Below are 20687 nucleotides of genomic sequence, written 5' to 3' on the forward strand. Positions count from 1 at the left end.
CACGAACACATGCCCATGAAAAATGTTAGGTAAAAGAGTATAGAATATTTATGTCTAGGTTAAAGACATGACTATTTAGATTATTTAAGATATTTAGGTAATGACTCGAAATTAAAAATAATGATAATATATTGGGACTGGTCTTTCATTCTATTTTATGATAGTAATAAAATGATATTTGTAATTATTCTGTAAAATTACTCTTGCTTGGTATTTTAATCATAATAAATGATAAAATTTTAAATGATTTCCATAGGAAAGGATAATTTTAATGGTATTAATTCTTTTGTAATTTCAAACAATTAGGAAAATTATTCCAAGGCTGGTTTGCTCTAAGACTATATTTGTTTTCTTATTCTAATTTTCATATATTCGTAGAAGTTAAAATTCCAAAAATTCAATGGATGTTGGCATTCAGGATCATCGTCATAGATACTACTACTAATAATAAGTGGAATTGTTTTATTTCATTTGTTTTTGTCACAAATAAACCAAGATGATTATGTCTTTTCACTTTATTGGCTCTTATCCTGAGAATACTTTTTTCTAGCAAAGTAGAGAAAAGCAAATGTATTGAGCAAGTAACATATGGCTATCATAAAATGCAGATGCACAGATTTGTGTTTTCTGTCATTTGCTAAAAGTTTCTTCCAGAAAAGGTTATCAATTACATACAAGTGATGTATAATTCCTAGATATTCCAGTTATCACATACATTTTTTGATTGAGTTATCTCTGCATAAACTCAAAAAACAGACAAAAAAACTCAAAAAAAAAACCAGAAATCACATCTTTTTTTTAGAAGCTGTAGTTTACAATGAATTTTTAGCCAACACCAAAAACATCTTTTTAAGTATTTTGGATTTTGTGTGAATAATTTTTAACTATAGTTTTATTTTTTTGCTGATATGAAATTCGCATGCATTATATTATCTCCTTTCATTGTATACATTTTACTGCTTTGGAAGTGAATTGTACAATCATAGCTTTTCCAAGCCTAATTTTTACAAATAGAAATGCTATAAATTTTAGAACAGATATTAAAATAGATATAAAATTGAGTTACCGGAATTTGTCCTGCATACATCTTCTATAGGGTGTCTTTTCAAAATTTGTTTTGGGGAATTATTTCCAGGTTCTCACTCATACTGTTGAAGTGCACTGTCAATGAACTACATACCTGATCCATACAATTTTTTTACATACATAGAATTGTAATGGCTAGAACATATACAATTCTCTTTGACCTTTTGAAGACTTGAAAATGTGCTTGCTAAAATGACTGCAGTATTACACAAACCATTCTACTATGCGGAGCATATCAATTTCTCCACAAATGCGTTACTATATTTTGTGTCATCTTTTTATATCATGGTCATACTAGTGAGTTTTCTTTTTCTTTTTTCTTAGATACTAAATAGGAGCTTAATTCATATGCACCTCCTATTGACTATTAATTTACATATGTTCTTTATAGGAATATCCTGTTCAGGAAAAATTTATACAGAATGAGAAGATATAAAAGTACTTAAGATTCAGGATCATTGTAGCATTAACATTGTAGCATTAACAATTATGTGCCCTCTATCTGTTGGATATGTTCTCACTACTTTCATGGAATTAAGAAAGGTTATCCCTTGATATTAGTTTATTCTTGCTTTTCTTTAACCACTAGTGCTTTCGTGTCAAATTTTTGGAAACCTTTACTGATCCATTGTCATGAATTTTTACATTTATGTATTGTAGGCTTTTACAACTAACATTTAGTTTGATAATCATTTTTTTATTTTAAATTTTTGCATAAGTTTTGAGGTAGTAGTCTAAGTTCATTCTTTAAAACTAGAGAGGCAGTAGTACCAATACACCCATTTAAGGTTCTATTTTTATTTCATTAAGTTATGGCATCCTTTTCAAAATCTATTGACAATAAAACTAAGAATTTATTTTTGATAAATCTGTTACATTCTTCCATGTGTCGGTTCTTTCACTAAAAAACATGGTAATAAGATTCAAATCTAGTATGAGTGCTCAAGCTACACCATTTTACAAGATTGTTCTGACTGACCTGTCTTCCTTGAATTTATATACAAGTTTATTGAGCAGGTGGACCAACATTCTACAGATATCTAGATGTTTGATAGTCACTTATATTTTGCACCTTGTGAAAACACAAGACCCAAGATATTATATAGGGAAAATGTCTTTAGAAAATGCTTAAAACAACTAAAATTAATTTAGGAATGAGTTAAGATTTAGTTAACACTATAGCATAATAAAGTTGAATGATAACGACTTGAGCTGTACTACAGAGGAGAGTGAGAGGGGATAGAATGAGGGTCCACCTACGAGCTGTATGTCATTGTTATTGTTTTTCAAAAACAGAAAGACTTCAGAGAAGAGAAGGAGGAAAATAATCAGTGTCCTTAATCAAGTTTCTTTTTAATCCACCTAATAGTGTGGACTGAGAGTCAGAGAAGATGGGAAAAATAAAATAGAAAGTAAAGCATTGTATAGACCTCTTACAATGTAAATAAACTGTAATAGGAATATGATAATTAATTTCCAAAGAAATAAAGGAAACAATAGGTAAACTCTAAAGGCAAACAGAATGAAGAGAGAAAAGAAGCAAAGTAAAGCCTTTATCAATAACAAACACAAGAATTTGGAAGTGAAAAAGCAGTGGAAATATTCTAAATACCAATAAAATAACAATAAAAATTGCTAACTTGGATAGAAAATGGATCACATTTTATCATATATAATTTTGAAAAACATACTAGGAATGAAAATTTAAAAGTCATAATTTAAAACACTATTTACATTATAACTACACAGTATAGTTCAGTGGTGAAATCTTGACATAGCATATGTGAAATAATGGTGTGATCTCCCAAGCATTACAAAGTACACACAAAGCATACCCACACAAAAACCACAAAAACATACACATACACATACACACACAACACATACACACATTTGGAATATTTATATTATAATATTAAATATTCGAAATTATCACAAATAATAAAAATATGTTAATATATGTAATCATAATATTGCTCATACTATTTAAACGTTTACTAGAAATCAAATAGTCACAGTATACTTGGATTCTTATAGATTAAGTAAATTGAAAATTAAGAAAAAGAAGACATGAGAACCTTTGCAAATAAGTTTTAAATAATAAACATGTTGAAACATGTATCCTTTAATTTTGACAAACGATTACTGTTACTGGTGTTTTAACCTCAAGATTTAGAATATGAAAACCAGGTGCTCTATATCTCACTATGGGTGGCTATATCTCTAATCATTTCACTCTGGATATTTTTATGATAAGGTCTCATAGTTTCTCAGGCTCTCCCAAATTACAAACCCTATTCGCAGTTCCTACCATGGGTAGAAAATTGAAGCCACAAATCACCATGCCCAGCTCAAACTTTTCTTTAATTCAAGTACAAATATTTTCAAAAAAGTGACCAGGAAATGAAGGCTTTCTGAATATAGTATGTGCTTCTTGAAAATACAGTAATTATTTGTTACCTGGAAAAATATGTTTAGAACTATAAGAAAATCAATTTATTTAAATTCACTAACCATATAAAAATTAAGAAAATAATTTTAAATATTCACATGTTAAATATTTTAAAAGCAACATATATGTGTCTGAATAATTTACATGTGTAAAAATCATGCAAAATTAAATTAACCTACACCTCTGAAAAAAGAATTATCCTAAAGAAACAAGAAAATGAGTAATTAAGAACAAAATTTGAAATATAGAAAATAAAATGAAGTGTGCTCTTTAGTTGACTTAAGTAACTGTAATCCCTTTTTACATCAATTTTATAATAAAAAATGCGTGAACAAAGAAAGCAAAAGTACATTTGATCAATAGCAACAACAAAAGCATCAGTAATTTTTTCAGTGTACAAAAAAATCGATGGAGGGGAAAACAATGTTCCTTCCAAAGGAAATGTACTCATTACATTATTTATGTAACTGTAACCCCTCTGTACATTACCTTTACAATAAAATTATACTGAAATTAAAATAAAACAAATATTATAGCAATTAAGAATTCTTAGAAGCCATTAGTTAAAAACTTTATAAAAAACTGCCCCAAGTACCCAAGGAATATACTTTGATGATACCATTTAAATACTTAAACTTCAGTAGAAAAGCAAAATGTTTAAAAACTGTTTAGAAGAGTTTGAAATTTGGTATTGATTTTCCTCCAGCACTGTTCTTTCTGTTAAGGATCGTTTTTGCTATTCCGGGTCTTTTATTGTTCCATGTGAATTTTTGGATTGCTTTTTCTATTTCCTTGAAGAATAAGGTTGGAATATTGATAAGTATCACAGTCAATTTGTAGATAGCGTTGGGAAGTATTGCCATTTTCACGATGTTGATCTTTCCAATCTAGGAACATGGGAGTTTTTGCCACTTTCTAAATCTGTTTTGATTTTCTTTTCCAGGTATTTAAAGTTTTCATCATAGAGGTCCTTCTCGCCTTTGGTTAAGTTAATTCTTAGGTATTTTTATTTATGGGGCTATTACGAATGGAGATGCTTTCCTAATTTCAGACACAATTTTCTCAATGTTGGCATACAGAAAAGCCATTGATTTTTGATGGTTAATTTCATACCCTGCTACTTTGCCCAAGTTTTGAGTCACCTTGAGTAACTTGGGAGTGGAGTCTTTAAATACAAGATCATGTCATCTGCAAAGAGGGAGAGTTTTACTTTTTCTTTCCCTATTTGAATCCCCTTTATGTTTGCATCTTGTCTTATTGCTGTAGATAGGCATTCTAATACTAGATTGAAGAGCAATAGAGAGAGTGGGCATCCTTGTCTCGTTCCTGAGTTTATCGGAAATAGCTTTAGTTTTTCACCATTGAGTATAATGCTTTCTGTAGTTTCTTTCCATCTACTGGATTGGGGTTTATCTTGATGATCTTTTCCAAGGAGTGTCAGATCTCATTAAATTGTTGGTTTCAGATCTCTCCAATTTTTTGATATAGGAACTCAGATCTATGAAGTTGCCTCTGAATCATGCCTTTGCTGTGTCCCAGAGGAGCAGATAATCTCTGTGACAATTTTTGTTGAATATCATGAACATTTGAACTTCGTTTCTCAGCTCTTCCATGACCCACTGATGTTTCAAAAGTGTGTTTTTCAACCTCCATGTATTACTGGATTTTCTTTGGTGACTTTTTGTGTTGAGATCTAATTTTATTCCCTTTTGGTCTGAGAGAATGCAAGATATAAATTCAATGTTTCTGAATTTTCACAAGTTTGTTTGTGACCTAAAATGTGGTGTATTTTGGAAAATGTTCCATGTGCTGCTGAGTAAAAAGTGTACTCTGATGCTGCTGGATGAATATTCGCTAGATGTCTGCTAATCAGTTGATGTATGCACTTGTTTAGATCGGCGGTTTCTATGTTGAGTTTTTGTCGAGTTGATCTATTTAGTGGGGATAGTGGTGTGTTAAAGTCCCCAACAATTAATTTCTTTGGATCTATGTGAGATTTAAAGTAGTATTTCTTGGATAAATTTGGGTGCACTATTGTTTGGCAAATATTTAGAATTTTAATATGCTCCTGTAGGAGAGATCCCTTAATTAGTGTATAGTAACCTTCTTTATCTCTTCTCAATAATTTTAATTTGAAGTCTTTTTATCTGATATTATGATTGCAACTCATGCCTGTTCATGGGGTCCGTTTGCTTGGTAGATTTTGTTCCAGCCTTTCACTTTCAAAATGTGTTTTGTTGGGGGGCAAGTTGTGATTCCTGAAGGTAGCAGATAGAACATTCTTGCATTTTAAAAAAACTAGACAGTCTATGTCGCTTAATTGGAGAGTTACATCCATTAATATTGAGAGATAGGACTGAAAGGTATTTGGGTGTTCCTGCCATTTTATCCACCTTCTTGGGAGCTACGCCTACTGGGTTCTTCCTATGGTACTTGGATTCGGTTTGCGTGTGGTTTCTTGGCCTTTATTGTGGTCTTGTTGGTTTTCTATGTGTAGGACATCTTTAAGTATCTTTTGTAGAGCTGATTTGGTGGAGATATATTGTTTGTTTTTCTTTACTATGGAAGATTTTTATTTTACCTTCAGTTATGAAGGAGAGTTTAGCTGGGTACACTATTCTTGGTTGATAGTTGTTTGTCTTTAGGGCATGGCATACATCATTCCAGGCTCTTCTTGCTTTAATTGTCTCTGTTGAGAAATCTGTGGTGATTCTAATTGGTTTTCCTTTATAGGTGACTGATCTTTTCTCCTTCACAGCTTTAAGGATCTTTTCCTTGGTCTGAATTGATCCTGTGTGGATTATAATGTGACGATGGGATGTCCTGTTCTTGTCTGGTCTATTTGGAATTCTAAAAGCTTCGTGTATCTGAATATGCCTATCTTCTTGCGTGTTGGGAAGTTCTCTGTTGGGATCCTCTTAAACAAATTTTCTAGACCATTAATTTCTGTCTCTATGTGCTACTCTACACCCATTTCCCTCAGATAAGGCCTTCTGATGGTGTCTTCCAAGTGTTGAATATATCTATCATATTTCTTGAATTTGTCTTTGATAGTTGTATGTTCTTTCTCTATAATGCCTAGGCTGTCTTCAATGCCGGAGATTCAATCTTCTGCATGGTCTAACCTACTGTCAAGACTTTCTACTTTATTTATCATTTCTTTTCCTTCTAATTGGTCAGCTTTTATGGCTTCAAATTCTTTGTTGGAGCTTTGTTTTAGATCTTGTATGAAATTCTTTACTTCCTTAATTTGGTGTTCAGTGTTTATTCCCAAAGCACTTAGTTGATGGGTTATGGTTTCCTTGGACTCCCATTCCTTCTATTGGGCTCCATTCAGCATTGCCTTTGTGGGCTCCCTGACTCCTTTCAGGTGTCTGTTTATTGATTCCATGAATGCCTCTATTGATCGTTGTCTATGTTCATCCTGCTCTTGCAATTCTTGTATTACTCTTTGATTAGATTTCTCATGTTCATGCAACTTTTGTAGTTCTCTTTGACTGATCTCAACCTGCTCACACAATACTTTCATTTTTCTTTAAGTCTTCCCATCTTGCTCACACAATTCCAGTATCAATTTTTGAGTAGATTCCTCAAGCCCATGAGCTTCTTGTTTTGATCTTTGGTTTGCCTCCTCTCTCTCCCTATCACTCTCACACTGAGTCCTTTGCAGGGTTTCAATCTTTTCATTCACCATGTTTACAGGAGTGTTTGTAGAGCTTTTTGGGAACTCTCCTCTGGATTATTCATTATCTGTTCTGTCACCTGATTATCTTGAGTGGGCATTGAGATACCCGGACTTGCCATTTTCCTTGTGTTTTTCTTGCTTTTTCTTCCCATTTGGGATGAAAGTAATACCAGTTTTGTGCTAGAACACCATTTTAAGGCAAGCATCAACCAAAGTCCTGTAATTGCATAGTCAAAAGTCTGCAGATACAATCTAGTTCAAGAGATACAGTCTATTCAACATTAAACAACTATTTATTAATGGGCTAAGAATAGCAAAGAAGAATTTAACAAACCAGAAATTATTATGTTTAGGGAGAAAGGTGGGGAAAAATAGGTTTAGAGGGATGTGGAAAGGTAAAAGGAGAGTGAAATTTACCAAGTCCTAATCTCACAGAGGGAAATGGATTGGAAAGAATGATAGGAAAGAGAGAAAAGAAATTTAAAAAGAGACAAAAAAATGAAAAGACAAATATTTAAATGTAAAAAATGAAACTCTTAAAAGTAATGAAAATTTAAAGAAGTAATATTGAGAGATGAACGGGGATAGGATGAGAGGAGGGGAGGGATAGAAAGGAGACCTGAAAAACTAAAAAATAAAAATACTTCCAATATTGTATAGGTGTAAATAAATAATACTGCTATTAAGGAATTTAATCCTAACAGGTTTTGAATTGAGTAATACATTTTTGGATTAAGTATGTACACAATGGGGGATAAAGTCTTATAATCAATGACAGGTATATATGAGGATGAGCAGAACAACAAATAATTCAAGCAGATCAGCACGGGAGTTTTTACCTTCTCCGTTTCCAACCTGGGCCTGTTCACCCCTCCTTAGGCAACCTGGTGTTCCCCCGCTCCCAGGAGGGCACCATATTGATGCCAAACTTAGTGTGCACACCCAATCGGCATAGCGCACTGCAGCCCAGAACTACTGGACTCAAGCGTTCCTCCGGGCTCAGCCTTCTGAGTAGCTGGGATTACAGGTGCCCACCACCACGCCCGGCAAATAATTCATGCAAAAACAACAAAAGATGACAAAGTAAAAAGAATGACAAAGAAGGAACAAAAAAATCAGTAGATACTTTTTTAAAAAAAAACCACACACACACATTTTCACCTAAAATAACAGTTATAAGAGTAAGAAAAAAAGATTAAAGAAACAAAAGGAAAAATTAGGAACAACTCAACACATACATTCAAAAGAAACAAAACAAACGAAGAGAACAAAAATTAAGTCAGTACTCAAGAACCTGCAGGAAATGCAAAGATTTTTTTAAAAAAATAGCTATGATAAGCTTCTGAAAATCCTGACTACATGGGAGTCTACTGTTGTGAGGATAGTGGTTAAAGCTCAGACTGGTCAGAATGATCTGTTCACAATGCCGGGCACCTATTATTCTAAATTCCAGGAAGAATAACATGAAGTAGACTGAGTCCACGATCATACACAAGTAGGAAGCGAGATTCTTTCTGAAAGTTAATCAGGATAATTTAGGGTTGGGGGCATGCCCAAGTAGTAAGAACATCCATTTACGAGACATAAGACACTCAATTCAAATTCTAATATTATGGGTATTAAAGAAAAAAAAACTATGACTTTAAATAATGGGAATAATTGCAGGATTTGAATATTTGAGTGGAGAAAAATCCATGAGAGATAGTTTACCCATGTTGCAATGTTTTCTACATAAGTGATAATACTATGTGGTACTCCAGACATAACAGAGTTACCTTGCAATTGAGCATGGATGTGCATTTGGATGAAGGAAATACTCTTCACAAGTGTAAATTAAATACTTTTTTGGGGTAGATTTTATTTCTTGAACTAAGAGCCTGGGTGATATCTCTGAGTCTTTTCTCTCAAGGCTATCACTCTACTACTTTGAGCCACAGTTCCAATTCTGATTTTCTGTTGGTTGTTTGGAGATAAGAGGTTCATGGACTTTCCTGCCCAGGATAGCTTCAAACCATGATTGTCAGATCTCAGCCTCCTGATTAGCCAGGATTCCACGCCTGAGTAGTCCATGTTTCTAATAATTTAGTAAATTCTACAGTTACAGAAGTTATAATTTATCATTATAACCTTTATATGTGTGTATATTTATAACAATGCATACATATAGAAATATTTTAACATATTTTTGTATCTACAGTACACTTATGAAATCATCCTTCATTATAAAATAACATGGAAACAAGTTTAATGAGGAGCAAAGAAAAGGGAATGGTCACGTTTCTTGTTGTTGAATGAAATATGAATTGTGAGAATCAGTTTCAGAAAACAATTTAACAAAATGGGTAATGGCTTTAATTCCAATCCCTTTATTTGCCCATATTGTACATCCTCACACATGAGTGTCAAAGTCAAACCACATTTTTTTGCCTTTGTATTTAAATCACATGTTATAATTTAGTGGATAGGTGTGAAGTAATCATTTAAAGATTAAAATAATAGTAAGTGAGGCTATGAGTTAGAGCTGAAAATTATTTTAAATATGATAATAGCTAATTAATTCCATATCTCTTACTTTTACTCTATTATCATATCCCTCATTCCATTAGGAAAGTACATAGAAGGTTCTTACTAAATCATGTGTAAAATTATGAAAAAATGTATTAAAAGAATATGGGCACAACAGGGCTGTGAAAGTGTCTCAGTAGTAGAGCTCTTGCCTTGCATGCATTAGGCCCTGGGTTTGATTCCTCAGCACCACATAAGCAAAAAGAAGAAACTGCATGTGGCTCTGTGGTTCCAGTGGTAGATCATTAGCCTTGAGCAGAAAAGCTGAGGTACAGAGCCCAGGCCCAGAGTTCAGGCCCCTTGACTGGACAAAAAAAACAACAACAAAGAATATGGGCACAGTGTGGTTTTAGCTGATTGAGAACTGTAGGGGGTAGTGTGTTTTTGAGATCTTTAAAAACATTGTGATGGAGATGATGGAAGGGATGTGCTTATTCTGGAAAATTGGCTAGAGGATTGCTCCCAGAAAAATAGTGGTGAATTCTTCCAAAAGGTTACGGTAAAATCACTCTCACAATCATGTTCTCTACTGCACTATTAACCGTAGAGAACTTATGGAAACAGCCCAGAAACCCGTTAGCGGAGGGATGGTTGGAGAAAGTGTTGCACATATACACAATTGGATTGCACCCATCCATTATAAAGACTGTTACAGCAGTTGCAAAGAAATGGATAGATCTAAAATTATGTTAAATAAACGAGGTCAGAGCCAGACACACAAAGGACGCTTATTTGGAAGCCAGAATTTTATGCAAGTTAAACAACAATATTAATCAAAGCATGATATTTGCAGAGGAGTATTTGAAAGGTGTAATTTCTTATAAAATTGAACTTTTAATCCAACAAAATGAATACCAGGAAAATATCACTTGGAAAATGTGAGGGGAAGTCAAAGGGAAGGAATAAAGGGACTTCTGGAAGTAGAGAGTGAAGCCATAATATTCAATGCAGATAGTATGAAACTAGAAAAAATGAAAGTGGGGTGAGGTTTGGAAGGATGTGAGAAAGTTATGTAAAGATCCATTGTTCTTATAAACTGATTCGTTGAATGGAAAACCTTTCGTAAAACTATTTAATAAAAATATAATTAAAAACAATGGAGACATCTGATCTTAAACCATGAGTCAACATGATAATTTACTTCTGAGAAATTTTCTTTGCAGGTATTATCCTCATAATGACAAAAAAGTGAACAACGCAATGAATGTCAATACATCTCTTTGCATATCCTAAATAGACACAATATAAAAATCACAGTAAAAATATTAGAATATATCACATGATAAAATAACAAGTACAAAGTATCAAACTCTGATTGTTTTTCCAAGTGCTTTACCTTTGGTATCTAATTTAATCCTTACAATAATCCCATAAAGTGGAACTACTTCTATTTTTAATTCTAAGATGATGATATCTAAGTCTTCAGAGTTGGAATTACTAGTACAACTTTGCACACATAGTAAGTGCTAGCCTGCGGTCCATTCCCACCATATCAAATAACCTCATTCTATTTTATAACTAAATACCAGCACTCAGGCTACTAATTCTAGGAAAATTTCCCAAAATTATTGTGCACACTCTAATAATATTTCACTTCATCTTTCTTAGAAAATAGGTAATTAAGCCGGACACCAGTGGCTCATACCTATAATGCTAGCTACTCAGGAGGCTGAGATCTGAGGATTGAGGTTCAAAGCAGGCTCGGGCAGGACAGACTGTGAGACTCTTATCTCTAATAAACCACTAGTAAGCTGGAAGTGGCACTGTGGTCCAAGTGGTAGAGTGCTCGCCTTGAGTGGAAGAGTGCAGGGACAGTACCCAAGCCGAGAGTTCAAACCCCATGACCAACAACAACAACAAAAAAGAAAATAAGTAACTGTAATACGAAAATTCCAAGTTCATAATCAATTTATACCTCTCTGGTGAAAGGAACTGCTAAACTATAACATTCTTGATTTCTAGCTCAAAATAGTAGAAATCATATTTTATTCCTTCACTTAACACTGTACTGCCTGGGGACCCCATCTCTTACCCCATTCTTACTGAAAGAATGACCTGCCCAATTCCTGATGGAAACAGACTGCAGGTTTTTTGGAGCAATCATTTCCACATTGTAGCTCACCTAAATTGTTTACCATTAGAAGTATTTTCATTGTTTTTTATACCCAACATTTTGAGAGAAATGTACTACTTTAAAATGTTATTAAAATAAGACTGATATAAAAATCACTTTTGACCCCAGATAAATATTTTACCCTTCATATACCCAAAAATGCAGTCTGACCTATCATTAATGTTAGGAACGAGAGGGTAAAAATCATAGACACCAAGACCTAAGTATGAATTTAAGACTCTCCAACTTGTGAATACAATTGGTTTAAAAAGACATCAATACTACTGCATTTTTAAATTCCCTATGATCATGATAATGATTCCCTATGATAATGATAATGATAAACTATTAACACTTAAAAATAACTCATTTTCTTGGGAGTAGGACACAAAACAAAAGGCTAATCCTAATCATTTTAAGAGAACATTATTTATACTAAAAGTTCACTCATAACTAAAGAGAGTCTAAAACTAACTGAAGTACAGAGACACAAAGGAAATAATTTAAGTGCATCATGTACATTCAATGGACTGTTAATAGAAAACAAAGTTATACTAATAATTAGCTTACCCAATTCACTTACGTTCTTTTATTCTATTCCATTTACTTTCATAAAAACTGGGTTTTCATAAAATGATGCATAAAAAAGCCTATATACCCACTTACATTTACAGATCTTAACAATTTTTATTTCAGAAATTTTATCTCTATAGTCAATGAACTGAAATAAAACTAAAATATTCAAAGGATTTTCAGAAATTGCAAGACTTGCTCTGGGATGTTATGTAAGCCTTATTTGTTAAAATTGCCATAGTTACTCCCACAAAAGAGCCATTAGTAAAGATCCCTGTGCATGTACAAAACACTTTCAAATATGTCCACAATCTGGACATGACACATGCTTTTTGTTTGTTCATTTTTGAAAGGAATATCTAACAAGCATATCCACAATACTTACTTTCAATCAATAAGATGGGATTTTCAAACGTAATATGGGTTTGATTATCTCTTAGTGAGAATAGATATGATCTTGCAAAGAAAGTGATTTTCAACAGAAATCCGGAAAGAGTTTATCCAATTTGTGTTTTACAGGACTAACGAGAGAATAATATCTGTTTGTTAAAGTCGGTCCAAATCACTCCATGAGTGTATTTTAAAAGTATAACCAATTTAAGAAGTCAAATACATATTTTGTACTGACAATGATTTTACAGCAATAACTTACTACCTAATTATGTCTGTATCTTCTTACCTAACATACAATAAGAGCTGAAAGCAGTCTCTTTATCTAACTTAATGTTGTAAATGCTTTGATTATGATGACGTTATTATTAGACAAATAATATGTACAGACGGGTGGTTCCACTGAAATGACATGACAGAAGACTGATAAATAAAAACATTGCAACACAGTTAGCTCTTTTCAGCCTCACCCTGTCCACATTGGCAAGCAACATTGCAACAGCACACACACACATATACACATACACACATGTTCACACATGTATACACACACATACATGCATGCTAAATTCAGGGTTTATTGTACAAAAAAGTTCAAATAAAATATTAGTGATTAGGACAAATGATAACATGCCTTATTACAAAATAATACATAAACCATCACCACGCATGTTACATTTTATCTGCCTCTCCACATGTGACCACTTAATTTATTTTTAATTAATTAATTGCCTTATTAATTAATTCGTTTGTTTGGTGCAAATACTAGGGCTTGAACTCAGGACCTGGCTTTGTCCCAGTATTTATTTTTTGTTTCAGTTTTCTCAAGGCTAGCATTTTACTGCTTGTACCACAGCTCCATTTCTAGCTTTTGCTGGTTACCTTCAAATCACTGGTCTTCGCCTGAGGGGCGCGCTTCCCCCAGTGACGACCAGGCCCGTCCGATGCCTTTTTTGCAGAGGTGGGATCTTGGGCATCAACCCACTTGCAGCCCAACATGCTCTTCTTGGGCTCACGCCAGGAAGTGATTCCCATGTGCAGTGCGTTTGCCCAAGTGCAGTGCGTTTGCCTTACACCCTGTGCTATTCCATTAACGTGGCAAGCCACGCGTGGGGGGACTGTCCGGCCTCAATGGCAGTGAAGGCCTGGACTACCATAGCCATACTCCTGCGCTGCGAGCTCCTAATCCGGCATATGCACCACAGGCACAGCAAGATCACCAATGCCAGGATACCGATAAGGGAGCCTAATCCCGCCCACTCCTTCAAATGATCCACAGCTGTCAAAATCCAGGAGGAAACATCTTGTAACAGGGCATCATCCATCCGGGTGGAGTTTACCACGACAATGGCCGATCGTAGCTGCAACATCAATTGGTCAAATTCTCCCGTCCAGTTGCCTAAAAGATAACTTAACAGTTGTTTAGACAAATTTGCTACCTGAGTATAGTTATAGTACTGAATAGCAGTAATGCAAAGCCCTTCATATTTTTGAATACATCCCAGCTGAGCCAACTGCCACATGATATCAACCTGTTCCTGCACAAGGTCAATCCTTTGATTTAACAGCATCAGTCCTCCTTTTAATTGTGCATTGGCCACTTGTTGTAAATCCAGAGCTCTGGCTGTAGTAGCCAACAAGTTATTTAAAGTTTGAGCCGTCTGCACAGTATGTGACATGGCGACAGCGGCAGCCGTCGCACCCGCAGCAGCCACAGCTATAGCAGTTACAATGGCCACAGTGATGCCAAAATCTCTCTTATGTCTAAACAAGGTTACAGCTTGAGAAGCATCTACTGGCACAGGCACCCAATGTGGAATGCGTGTAACTATGGCTAACAGATACTGAGAACTCCAGCAGGTAGCATAATAGCAGGTTTCATTAGTGCAAGCACACACATCATCTGAGCATATAGAGATGTTGTTAACTACCAAAAACACAAAAGGGGAAACCACACACATTAGCAAAGCGGCCTTGTCCTAAGAGCATATCTCTATCTCAAGCCTGGTGTCCGTTCGCTTGATTGATGGCTGCAAAATTCCAGCATAAATGCCCTCCAATCCAAGTATTGGCCTGGACTCTAACATGCCCGTGCTAGGCTTGCCCAATCAGAGGAGGTCATGCAGTATCTCTTTATAGCCTCCACTTGAGCTATGGTAAAAGAGGCTGTAATCCCATACGTCCGAACAGATTCAGCCAGGGACTTAATTACTTTAAATTCTAGAGGCTCATGAAATCTCTGTTGATTACCATCTTGAAAAACTGGGAAGGCGAGTTCTGCTCGGGCAGTCTGCCAAGTATCCGGGCAAAACGTATGCCCATTGGCTCCATGTTGATATGGAGGAGGACCTAAGGGGACTTGACCGGAAGTTCCTTTTACGTCATCTAAAGGGGCCTGACCAAAAGTTCTTTCCACATCCTCATTAAGCACAGGTTGGCTTAGCTTATGTTTTCCCTTTTTTATACGACTCCTTTTCATCTGTTGAATAAGTGCTCTCAATTCTTCCTCCTCTAACTCGCTGGAACTTTCTCTTTCCGATTTCAGCTCAGACAGATCTGGGTATAGTTGCCCCCTTTTGCCCTGTCTACTGTCTCCCTTTTCACTGATCGCCTTCTCTGACCTCTCCTCCTGTAGCTGCTCCAGTGCTGACTGTCTGTTTTCTATAACCTCACAGCAGCACTGGTCCTCCAGGCAGCCCCTTATCAGTTTCCAAATGGGGGGCACTCCTGCCTTTAATGTGCCCTGTTCATAGGCAAAGTCCAAATCCCTCCCTAATTTTTCCCACGAGGCTACTGTAAGGCTCCGGACACTATGAACCAAGGAGCTACAATGTTGCATTCTTCAAGGAAACTCTGTAAAACACCCTTCTTAAACTTTAGTCCTTTTGAGCGTAGGAGCTCATTCAGGGCCAGAAAAATTGGATGAGACGTTGCGGCGCCCATCTTAGTTATAAAAATTTTATCTTTTTTTACTCCCTTTTTTATTTTTTATATTTATTTCTTACTTTCACTTTAGGCCTTTATTTTTTCCCCGGGTTTCCGCTCTCTCTTTATCTACAGAGAAGAGCCCCGTATTATGCCCGCTTTAATCGCGGATTCTCACTTACCTGGGAACTTACCGGTGCACCACCCTGACTAAGAGTTCTGGATCCCTTGTGGAGTTCGATTCCCCGTCCGGGCCACCACTTGTCGCATCCACCTTGACCAGCAAGGAAGACACGACCCGGGATTCTTCTCAAAGCAGTTTATTCAGGAACCTTGATTATTAGCTTCTCTCTCGCCCCGCACCCGCACTCCAGTTATAAGCCTCCTGGATGGCCAATCCCGAGGTGCCACGTGGCATATACCAATAGGGTCGCAAACATGGAAGCAAGCCAGCAGCCAAGCCATAGCCATATAAGGAGTTGTTTTTCACAGAGAGCACTCACCATCGGGAAGGCGGAAGGCGGAAGCCAGCGCCATGTTTGGCTTGGCCGTGCCATGAGGCCTCGCCATCTTTGGCCAGCTCCCGCAGCTCTCCACAAATTCTTAGGAATATGAGGAACAACATGAAAAAGTAAGGAATGGTATCAACTGCAAGAAAAAAATGGAGAAGGATCCAAGCAAGTTTCTTCATTAGGCTGCCAAAAATATTCGGCTTACTACAGTGCGGATACATATTTCCCAAAAGGCCACTCATGTGAATAGTTGGGATGACGATGAGTATACCCCTCTTCATCGAGAAGCCTACAGTGGACACTTAGGCATTGTCAGTGAGTTGGTGTCTCAAGTGGCACATGCAATAACTGTAGATGACTGGACACCCCTGCATAGTGCATATACGTGGAATAATACCAGAGTGGCTTCTTTCCTACTTCATCATGATACAGATACCAATGCCCAAACTGAAGGCCTGTTGACACCCTCACATCTTGCTGCTGAGAATTGAGATAGCAAAGATACACTGGATCTCCTTCTTTTGAACCATTATATAAAACCAGGCCTGAAGAACAACATAGAAGAAACTGCATTTGATATTGCCAAAAAGATAAGTATGTATCATTACCTCTATGAAGTTTTGGAAGGCTGCACAAATTGTTCACCTAAGTCCTAAGAGCAATATCTTTTTTTATTTTTTGGTCGGTCATGGGGCTTGAACACTGGGCCTGGGAGCTATCCCTATGCTTTTCAGCTCAAGATGAGTGCTCTACCACTTGAGCCAGAGCTCCACTTCCAGTTTTCTAGTGGATTATTGGAGATAAGAGTACCACAGACTTTCCTTCCCAGGCTGGCTTTGAACCATGATCCTCGGATCTCAGCCTCCTGTGTAGCTAGGGTTTATAGGCATGAGCCACCAGTGCCTGGCAACACCAATATTTTACTGTAAAAATTCATGGATTCCGCAGAATTCTTCCAAGTGAATTGCCTGCATTGGATGTCAAAATGTATTCAATAGTTTTTGTATACATGTACAATGATTTCTTCAGGGTTTGTGATTTTTTAATCAGAAATAATTTTAACTTACCTGTTGAAATGAGTAGTACAGAAGATAAAATATTTCTGGTGCTTGCATGAAAATGTATATTTTAAAATATTCTATATTCTATGTTTGCATAATGTTCATAATTTATTTTATTTTCTCCTAGATATACTTTGAATTCTACATTATTTTATAATATATAGGTTCATTAACATGTCCTTTCCGATTGCATTCCATATAGAAACAGTTTTATTCCTTTTTTTTCTAGGTCTTAATATTATTTTTCTTTGGGATAAAATGACAATGTTGTCTAATTTGAAAATTTTTGTAAAGTTTATGTTATGTAAACGCCTATCTGAGGTGAAGATTTAATACACTGATGTCAAACTAAATTTAATTATATGAATTGTGTGTTTTGTTATACTTGTAATTTTGTAATCAACTTTTTAATAACTGTTTTTCATTTCTTGCATCTGAAGAATGAAAAATATGGAATACTTCTCAAATTTTCATATTATCCTTGTGCAAGTGCCATGTTAATATCTGTATTGTAATTTGAGTATACATGCTGCTGAAGCATGTAGTATCCTCTAAATTATGTAGTTAATGAAGCAATCTTTATACAGGCTTATACCTATGGGTGCCTACTTGTAACAAGGAAACCTTATTGTTCCTAACACTGCTATCGGTCTTATTTCCCTAAAATTCTGTGAATAGTGGAAAAAATTATATTGATCAGTTGATTACTCACATTTGCAAATTTTTTTGTGAATGACTATCTTAAGTCTTTTGATTTGGAATTTGATCGTACTCTTAATTATTTATAGATAGGTCCAAAAGTGATGGCTTTTTCAAGTATTTATTTATCCAACTGAATTAGCTTTGTGGACCTAATGGATTCAAAGTAAGCGTTGCTTGAGAGCTACTTCTAAATTTCTTCAGCTGACATTTTCCCAAATGAGGTGTTACTGGCACAAATGTCTACCTGAGCCTTTACGCTTTTTCCATGTGGGAACAGACCAACCAGAACATCTTACCCTGACAGCATAGATTGTCTTACTGGAACAAAACTAATCTTGGTTACAAGGGATCATGGAGAGATGAACAGTTCAAACAGAACTGTTCAGACTAGAAGGTATTTTATCAAAATATAATTGTTTATTATACCTCCCATTTCAAAAGTAGCTAAAGCCAAGAAGGTGAAAAAATTGTTGGTATGCATGATTACTTAATGTCCTGGCCTGTCTACCATCCAACCAGGCAGGAACTTACACTACTGCCTTTTTATCACCAAATATTTTCAGAAGTCCATATATTTCTCCTCATTATTAGGCATTAAATTGATAATGTTTTAATCACAGTGTTTTCTATTGCCTCCATGCTGTAAATCTACAAATGGTAAAGTTTTAGGTCTAACTCTATCAAACACTTAGGTAGAGATAATGGAATAATACTTTAAAACAAAGTTGCCTTTGATACAGTAACTACAACAGAACAATGCAACACACGTGTCTTTTAATTATATTATATATAGTTATATATTTTATATTTATATGTGCTTATTTTATATTTCACACAGTGAAACTTACTGGAATTAGTTGATAATTGGACAAATAAATTGATACTTATTTATTCCAATAAATAGATTTGGAATATAAATAATTAGGTTTAAAATATATATTAGACTATAAAAAGTATCAATGCAATGTTTTTAGTATAAACTTGTGATACATTGTAACTGTTCTTGGTCTTCTGAATCCACATGGTAAAAAACAGTGTTTTCCTCTAATCTATAATGGATTTTACTCTGCTGCTCTGTTTACTGTTTTAACTCTCTTGTCCCAGGCTGTTTTTCTCCATATTTCTGAAGCATTCCTACTGATTATGCCCAAATTTTGCTAAGATGTCTAAAAAATATTATTCTTCTGCAGTAACCATGGGTCCTAGGATCCCAGGTCCCAGTTGCCTGCATCATCAGATAATAGGGGCAAGTCTTCCCACCAAGGCCCATGCAACATGTCAACACAAATAATTGAATACCCATCTCAATTTCTCATTTCCTACATTTCAGGGCCCCAATTCCTTGAGATGCAGGAATTAGCAGTAAGCAATTGTGAAATGCAAGGCAATTTAAAATGAAGGATGAGATCACAAAATTTGAGAGAAAGTACTGTAATTCAAACATTCAACTTACAGATGACCAGCCCATATGAGTGAACAAGTTCACAAAGTGTCATAAGATTATTTTTAATACCCCACCCCTATGATTAATGAAAGATTTTATTCCAACATAAATTGGCCAAAAAATAGTTCCTGGAAGGATAAATCCATAATTGATCTACCAAAGCCCAGAAAACTTGACTTAGAGGTCAAATGTAATTCAGAAAAAAACATTTGAAGCACTAAGAAGTGCTTCAAAACACTGGGACTTCAGTACAACATGGTTCTCTGGTATAAAAATGTCACTCTCAAACCAATGATAATCTACATTGAATCTCCTAAAAGTGTATTCCTTTTCAAATAAACTTTTCAAAATCACATTCGCCAAAATAACATTTGACAAGTTGATGATACTTAGTGACATTACAAGTTTTTCAAGTGTAGGGAACAAGTTACAATAGAGTTGAATTATTTACATAACACAAATGCAAAACACGTTCAACCTTTCATTAAAGTGTAGAAATAGTACCACCCACAATTTGTGTTTTTCAGTAAGGGCCTTCCAGAAATGTGATAAATAGATCAGCCTCCTAAATTTCAAACCCAAACATTAGCTAATAAATTACATCATTTAATAAGTTACATTTTAAAAAGTCAAAAATAGTTGCCTTATCATATGTTATTTTATGTTTTCCCTCTGTCTAACATAGTAAGAAATATGACTTCAAGTCTTGAATATCGGTACTCTTCTGAGATATGACAAAGATAATATCTGTCTTCTATTTTTAACATATTCCTCTCTAGGAATAAAGTCAATTTTCTTCTTTTTCCAAAACTTATAGGTAGTAGAAAATATTATTCCATGTAAAATAAAAGAATCTCACCATTGTACAAAGCCATTTATAAAAATTTGTAGTTAAGAATACATTCAAATCCTTTTTAACTTTCTTTTCGACTAAAGATTAATCTTCTAAATGAATGAGAATAAAATCATGTTTAGGTGCTTCACGTCTCCAGTCTTGCAAATTGTTGCTGCAGATGAATCAATTATGGAAATATAGGCTGGCATAGTTCAAGAATATGCAGGATTGAAAGTCCATGGAATGTATATAAACCTTTCAAAGTATTAATACACAGTTTAACAGAATGACAATCAGGAAGTTGAAACCAGAGAGGAATTATAGTAAAGACATAGAATGAATGA

General features: G+C 35.0%; 1 pseudogene; it reads right to left on the reverse strand.

Annotated features, from left to right (window-relative positions):
* Positions 1-17806: 17806 nt before the first annotated feature.
* On the reverse strand, positions 17807-17903 carry LOC122115609 (annotated as a pseudogene).
* Positions 17904-20687: the final 2784 nt, after the last annotated feature.

Source organism: Dipodomys spectabilis, unplaced genomic scaffold (assembly GCF_019054845.1).
Source record: "Dipodomys spectabilis isolate Male_0828 unplaced genomic scaffold, ASM1905484v1 ptg000121l, whole genome shotgun sequence".
Lineage (NCBI taxonomy): Eukaryota > Metazoa > Chordata > Mammalia > Rodentia > Heteromyidae > Dipodomys > Dipodomys spectabilis.